The sequence below is a fragment of the Lotus japonicus genome, chromosome 3 (assembly GCF_012489685.1).
Source record: "Lotus japonicus ecotype B-129 chromosome 3, LjGifu_v1.2".
NCBI classification, from domain to species: Eukaryota; Viridiplantae; Streptophyta; class Magnoliopsida; order Fabales; family Fabaceae; genus Lotus; species Lotus japonicus.
The window spans coordinates 30,876,433-30,883,922 of record NC_080043.1 but is presented as its reverse complement, the minus strand read 5'-3'; positions in this window follow the sequence as shown (position 1 = coordinate 30,883,922).

The following is a 7,490-nucleotide window of genomic DNA, read 5'->3' as shown; positions in this document are numbered from 1 at the left end:
GTCGCTATCCAAGTACAAAAGCAAGTGTACCTTCCTGACGACCTACCTAACGTTCTCAGCCACAGCAGAAGCTGGATTTTCCAGAACTGCCCTCCAACGGTAGCATTTCCCATGCAACGCTCAACCCTAATCCTTGGAGTATATATAGAGGCTGAAGATTGAAAGAAGCGGCAAGAAAAAAACACATATACGCGCAAGACATATTCAAAATATTCTAAGCTTTCTTTCATCTGAAATTCATTGTGTTTACTATTAGCTTTTTAGAAGCAAATCTCTTGTAAACAATTCTTTGATAAACAGTTTGTTTAGTTCCTTTAGGAGATCAAGGTTGATCGGATCCTAGAGAAGACTAAGAGAGTGAATCTTAGTGTGAGCTAAGTCAGTGTAATTGTTAGTCACTTGTAGGTTTCAAGTGCAGTTGTAACTCTTACCTGATTAGTGGATTGCCTTCATTCTAAGAAGGAAGAAATCACCTTAACGGGTGGACTGGAGTAGCTTGAGTGATTTATCAAGTGAACCAGGATAAAATCCTTGTGTGCTTTTCTATCTCTTATCTTTAGCACTTAAGTTCTCGAAAGATTTGTCAAAATCTTTAAGGTGGAAGTTTTGTTCTGAAAACGTTATTCAAACCCCCCCTTTCTACCGTTTTTCATACCTTCAGTACTCTGGTCGTACAACAACACTGAGGAATCTACTACAAGAGAAACTCCCTTTAGAATGACCTATGGGGTAGATGCTATGTTACCAGTGGAAATTGACAATTTCACATGGCGGACTCAGCCGGATTTTGAAGGGGAGAATCAAGCCAATATGGCGATGGAGCTGGATCTTTTGTCTTAAACGCGTGACGAGGCGCACATTCGAGAGACGGCGATGAAGCAGCGCGTGGCCGCCAAGTACAATAGCAGGGTTCGCCCCCGGGATATGCAAGTTGGCGATCTGGTCCTCAAGTGGCGATCAGGAACCTCAGGAAACAAGCTGACTCCGAACTGGGAAGGTCCCTACCGCATTGTCAAAGTTTTTGGTACAGGGGCCTATCACTTATAAGAGCTTGATGGAAGGCGACTACCCAGGTCATTCAACGGTTTGAGCCTGCGCTATTATTACAGTTGATCGTGGGCGAGAAAGCTGGAAAGGCGAGGAGCTCCAAGGAAGAACTTCTGATGAACAAAGTGAATTCGCCAAAGTTAGATATCTTCAATTTTTCTAAAAATATCTCCAAACTCTCCAATGTATTGCCATAACAAAAGCGTGCTCTTTTTCTCCGGAAGGAGTTTTTTAACGAGGCGCTCCATCAATAAAACGAGAATTCATGAAATTCATGTCCAAAGATTCCAGGGATTCCCTGACGATCGGAATTGCCGATCGATATAAAGAATTACGGCGATCACTAGGTGGGACAAGCTTGATCCCCAAAGGGGCTTGCTGGAACCCTAAAGGTGGCGACGATTCCACAAATGGCCTTTGACGCCTGGGAATCTCCCCCCGGAAAGTCTGATGTGATCGCCGGTCTCGTAAACGATGTGCTGGGTAAGTCTCGCCAGAATACGACGAGCGCCATTAACTAGGCAAAAGTCTTGGGACCCCCAAATGGCCATTGGGACCTAAGCATTGTAAGCCCCGAGCGGGCAAAGCCCTCAAGAATGGAGGCCATTTATCCCTTTGTGGAAAATGTTTAAAGTCTTGACGGAGAAATGCCAAGCAACAAGCCCTAGTTAAAATTAATGCACGAAATCGTTAGGCGTAATTCAATCACATGACGCGTGAAAAATAGCGCAAGATATAAGGTCGGCAAATGAATAAGGTGGAAGGCGAGTGCTTGGTCACTCAGGCTGTTGAGTATTTTATTACTCCGGTGCGTCGGGGCGTTTAACTATGAAATTCATTCTTAAATTTTTTAACAATAAGAATGCGGCGATTTGCGGATTTACGGCGAGAGCAATGATTCAACAATCGCCTAAACCTAACAATCATTCAATGAGATTTACAAAGTATACAAAGGCGATGCGAAAGCAATGGCGAAAAGGTTACTTATATATATGAAAATAACAGGAAAGTGCATTACAAAGGGCGGTAAAGGCTAGGTAAAAATTAAAATTACACTATTAATTATTTCTTTCTTCTTCTCCTGTTTCTTCTTCTTCTTCTTCAGTTGCGGTCCAGAGGTGTTGGTCAATCAAAGGAGGATCATCAGGACCAACCAGTCCTTCAGCAGTGATTTCTTTCATTATTCCCATGGCGCTAAAGTCAAAGTCAGGGAACAAGTGTTGAGCCTGGTCCTTGGCGAGGTAAAAGCCACGCTCACGATTGTCATAGGCAATGTCAGCGGCTTGCTCCCTCGCCTCAACGGCTTTGGCTCTCTCCACCGCCAGATCGCCCTCTAGCTCTTTGATCTTCGCAAGATGGGAAGTAATTTCGGCATCTTTCGCGGCGAGGGCTGCCCCACGAGCTTCGTCCGCCTTCTTGATCTCCTCAGAAGTAGCTCGCATCACCGCCTCCAGATCCGCCTTCGCCGAAGCTAAAGACTCAGCAGACTTTTCCTCCTGCTCCGCCAACGCCTTTTTCGCTGACTCCAGTTCAGCGTGCAACACTTCGAGCTCTGACTCCTTAGCAGCCAGCGCCTCCCCTCTGGCGGCCAAGTCCTTCTCAGCTTGGTCTTTTTCCTTTTTGCAAGCTTGGAGACTTGCATCGAGGCCATCCGCTTCTTCCCTCATCAGCTTCAGATGATCCTCCAGTTCGCCGATTTTAATCCCCGCCGTACCAATCAACTTGTCGGCCTGGACTTTTTCTTTGCCCGCTTGGTCCAACAATTTATCGAAGCGCTTCTTCCAAGCGGCGGCGTCCTCTTGGTGCTTGGCATTCTCAGCCCTCAACCGTTCAGTTTCAGCAGCGGCGGCGTTGAAATTGTCAAACGCGTGGGCGAAGATGCACCCAGCGCATAGAAGACAAGCAAGGGTCTCCTCCTTGGTCTCATTAATACCCCGGCTCAAAACTTCTTTTTCTATGGCGTCACGGTTGAGGCCGGTAAGTAAGAACTCTGAAGGTTCAATGGCGTTGGGAAGCATATTGTAGTAGCTAGAAGAGCCGCCCTTGTTGCCAGGAGCTTGCTCGATCCGGGCTGCTTCAAAGGTAGTGGCGGCATCAGGAGAGGGTCTTTCTTCTTGATGAGGTGGGGGAGACATGGAACACCCATCATTCGTTGGAGGCGGGCTAGGAGGTGCGACTTGGCGAGGGGGAGACTTGGGGGTTTCTTTTTCTCTTTCTCTTTCTTTCTCCCCGGCGGGAGCATTGGAAGACGCGGCAGCGGTTGTGGCGTTGATGGCGGCAAGCTTCTCAACAGCTGAGGGTTGAGAAGTGTTGGTGGTTGTGCCGGCAGTTGATGACTGGTCAGCAGTTGCGGTTGTGGCGCCTACAGTAGTGAACTTGGCGGCGGCAACGGTGGCTGTACCACCGGTAGCGGAATTGGGAGTTGTGACAGTGGCAGACTCGGTGGCCGTGGCGGCGGAAGCTTTGGCGGAGGCTTTGGCAACATTCTTGCCTTTGGACACAGCGGCAGTGGTGGGTTGAGCGCTGGGGTTGGAGGAGCCGGCGACTGCAGATCCCGGGGCGACAGAGGAGACTTTAACTAATTTCCTCCTCTTGTGGGCTTGGGCGCCCTCGGTTTGGTTCTCAGCACCGCCCCGTTTTTTCCCATCGCCTTCAGTGTTGAACTTTGGAGAGAAACGGGTCATTTTCCTCTCGCGGGCTTTCAGGAGCTCGGCGTTGGTGAAGTTCATATCTTCTGCAACAATAAATGAAAAAAAAGGTCAGTAGCAACATAAGGGGTAAGAAAGAAAATGATGATGATGAAAAAACGAGAGAGAAATGGCGATGATAAAAATAAACTATAAGTGACCTAAGTATTTGGGTGTCCTTGAAAGGCGAGCGCCCTCAAGGACTGTTGAGCAGTCAAGGATAGGAAGCGGGGCGAGGAGATTCAAAAAGGCTTTGTCGTTGACAGACAAAGATTCTTCTGAAGGATCGGTAATCCCATTGGGCTTCTCCGTCCAGTAGAGGGGAAAAAGGGCAGTCCCATCCCTAAGGGTGAAGGCCTCAGGATAGACGGGGTGAACCGCCACGCAGAAGTATCTCCGGGCAAAGGAGGACTTTGCGTTACTCTTATGAGGGTTCAAGCACTTACGGCCGGCTCGGGCCTTTAAAGAGATCCATCCTCTATTTTTGATGGACTTGGAGTCAACATCGTAGAGGTAGAAGAAGCTGGTGGGAGATGGGGCGGTGCCAACAGCGGCACACAAGATTTCAAAGCACCGGATGAAGGCCCAGGCGTTGGGGTGGAGTTGACAAGGAGCCGCGTTGATATCACGGAGAACGGTTTGAACGAAGGGCGAAAAGGGAAGCCTAACTCGAAGCTCGCCAAACATATACTCATATGCAAAGAAAAAATGAGATCTCTTCACGTCGCCATCGATCCTATGAAGCCAGGGGCGGTCCTCAGCGCTGCAGGGCCAAATCCTGAGTTTGTCATTTATTTCATCATCGTCAGACAAACCGCCAAGGTTACTCACGAGTTCCACAATAAGCTCCCTATCCTGGAAAACGGAGGGTTGGTCTATAGCTTCGTGGGAGGGTGCTCTCTGGACGGGAAGGGGCAGGGTCTCGAAAGTTCTCAATCGGTAATGGGGAATCTCCGGGACCTCTAAACGGAGGCCGCCGGCTGCGGTAGAGTCAGGGTCGCTCCCAGGAGAAGAAGAGGTGTGATTAAGGGAGTTAGAGTTTGAGGCCATCTTTGACAATTAAAAGAGGAAAAGGAAAAGACGAGTAGAGATAAGATGCAGAGATAAGGGAACGAGGACTCACCGGGTAAGGATGTGAAGAGTGGGTAGCGGAAGGGGTGAAAGGCGACGGCACCAGAGCGGAAGTTGGAAGAGGGAGCTTGGTAAGCGATAAGAGAAGTAAAGAGAGGTCTCGGAAAGGGATGATTGTAGGGAAGAAGGGTTTTTATAGGCAAAGGGGGGAAGTTGGAAGGGTGACGCGTGTCAGACGCGTGTGGAAGGTTGGAGGTCATTATGGCTTTTGGGAAGTGGGACGCGTGTGATGAGGAGTTACTGCGCATGATTGGACAGTTATGAGGAGTGAGGTGACGGTTGTGGAGAAAGGGGGAAACTGACGTAACTGACGTATCACATGGAGCAGTTAGAGATTTGAAAGGTTTTTGAAACAAGGGAAAGCGCGAAAGGCCTCGCCACCATGAAGACTAAATGCCATCGCCTAACAAATGGTGTTGCCAATGAAGTTTAGCCGCCGGCCAAAGGGCATCGCCAGCCAACACATGGATGATCAGTACATGACTAACACCTGTCACCTAGCTCGCCGACGAAAGACGCTCGCCTACTCCAACTAATCGTCAGTACAAAGCGATCGTTCCCGCCGCTTGTGGACTTGTGGACTTGCCGGTTTGGGTTGCTCGCCAAGACCAGTGGACTGGGCGACTAAAGATGCTTGTTTCCTTTCGCTTACGCCATGTTGGCGACGTAGTTTTCTTCTTTTTTTCCTCAAGCCATGTTGGCAGCTTAGATTCCAGCACACCATAAGATGCATGTAAAAGCATTTAAAAGACACACTTAGCTCTCATACTTCGAGCTTGGTGTCTTGTGGACTAGTGGACTGGGCGAGCCCCTAGAGGGGCGACGCCCAGGGTTCGGCCCGCCCAAGGGCGAGAGCCTGGCCTTAAGTTGGGCCTCAAATTCAGAGGCCCAATTGGCCCAATAGGTAGTGCCCAAGCTCTATAAATAGGAGGTAGATACCAATTGTAAGGGACTTTTGGCTCATTTTATAAAATAGCACATGAAATTCAGCACACTCTCTCTCTCATTCTCTTTCTCTCTCTAGCACATTCTTCCACTCTCTAGGTACTATCCCTTCCTTCAATGTTCATTACCAGAACAGGGGTGGTGCTGGGATCGTCCTCCAAAGCAATACGGGGATAGTAGTGGAACAGTCACTGCGGTTCAATTTCCCAACCACCAACAACCAAGCCGAATACGAGGCCTGCATAGCTGGCTTAGTAACTGCTTGGGACCTGGGAGCGAAGGACATACTCGTCTGCTGTGATTCCCTTCTGGTGGTCTCCCAGGCCAACGACGAGGCCCAAGCCAAGGATCCCATTCTGGAGCAGTACCTCTCACACCTGAAGTGGCTCGCTACGACGTTTAGGAAGGTGGAGTTCCGCCATGTCCCAAGAACTCAGAACGACCGAGCTGACACCTTGGCCAAGCTAGCAAGCACCGGGAAACCCGGACTGAACGAGACAGTTATTCAAGGAACGTTGGCCCTACCTTACGTCGCAGATCCCAATCGTCCGACTGAACACCCCACCATGAGCATCAGCACGGACGAGGACTGGAGGGCCCCTATCATCAAGTACCTCACAACGGGCTGGCTACCACCTAGTAGACCTGAGGCCAAGAAGCTAACTAGGTGCGCGTCTTGGTACACCATCATCAACGATGACCTCTTTAAGAGAGGGTTCTCTACCCCACTCCTCAAATGCCTATCAAAGGAGCGAGCAGACTACGTCCTCGTAGAGATCCATGAGGGTAGGTGTGGACATCACCCTGGAGGACGATCGCTGGCAAGGAAGGTACTCTGAGCCGGCTACTTCTGGCCCACACTAGAGAAGGATGCGACCGAGCACGTCAAGCAGTGTGACCTGTGTCAAAGGCATGCCGACCTCCGCCTGCCCCCCCTGAATGCCTCTCGTCTCGGGTCTCGCCTTGGCCTTTCCACCAATGGGGGATGGACCTCCTAGGACCCTTCGACACCGCTCCTGGACAACTGAAGCACTTAGTAGTCGCAGTGGACTACTTCACCAAGTGGATTGAGGCAGAGCCCCTCGCCACAATCACCTCCGCCCGCATCCAACGCTTCTTTTACCGAAACGTTATCAGCAGATTTGGGGTGCCTAGGGTCCTGATTACCGACAATGGCACCCAATTTACCTCTAAAGGATTCAGGGAATTGGTAAGTGGGCTACACATCAAGCAACGCTTCACTTCAGTTGAGCACCCCCAGACGAACAGGCAAGCAGAAGCCGCAAACCGAGTCATTGTTAGGGGGCTTCAGGAAGAGGCTGGACGACGCTAAGGGAAACTGGGCAGAGTAGCTCGACCACGTCCTGTGGGCATACCGCACCACCCCACACTCCACTACTGGGGAGAGCCCTTTTCGCCTGACGTTCGGGACTGAGGCGGTCATTCCGGCGGAAATAGGAGAGCCGAGCGCTCGCAGCTTGGGTTACGACCCAACGGTAAACGACCAGCTTATCGGGGAGGACCTCGACCTTCTCGAAGAGAGAAGAGCAATTGATAATTACAGGGAACTAATTGCCAAGCAGCACGCAACCATACGCTACAATAAGAAGGTCGTCACCCGGGCATTCAGGCTGGGGGACTTGGTTCTTCGCAAGGCCATTATTGGAGCCCGCTCGACCG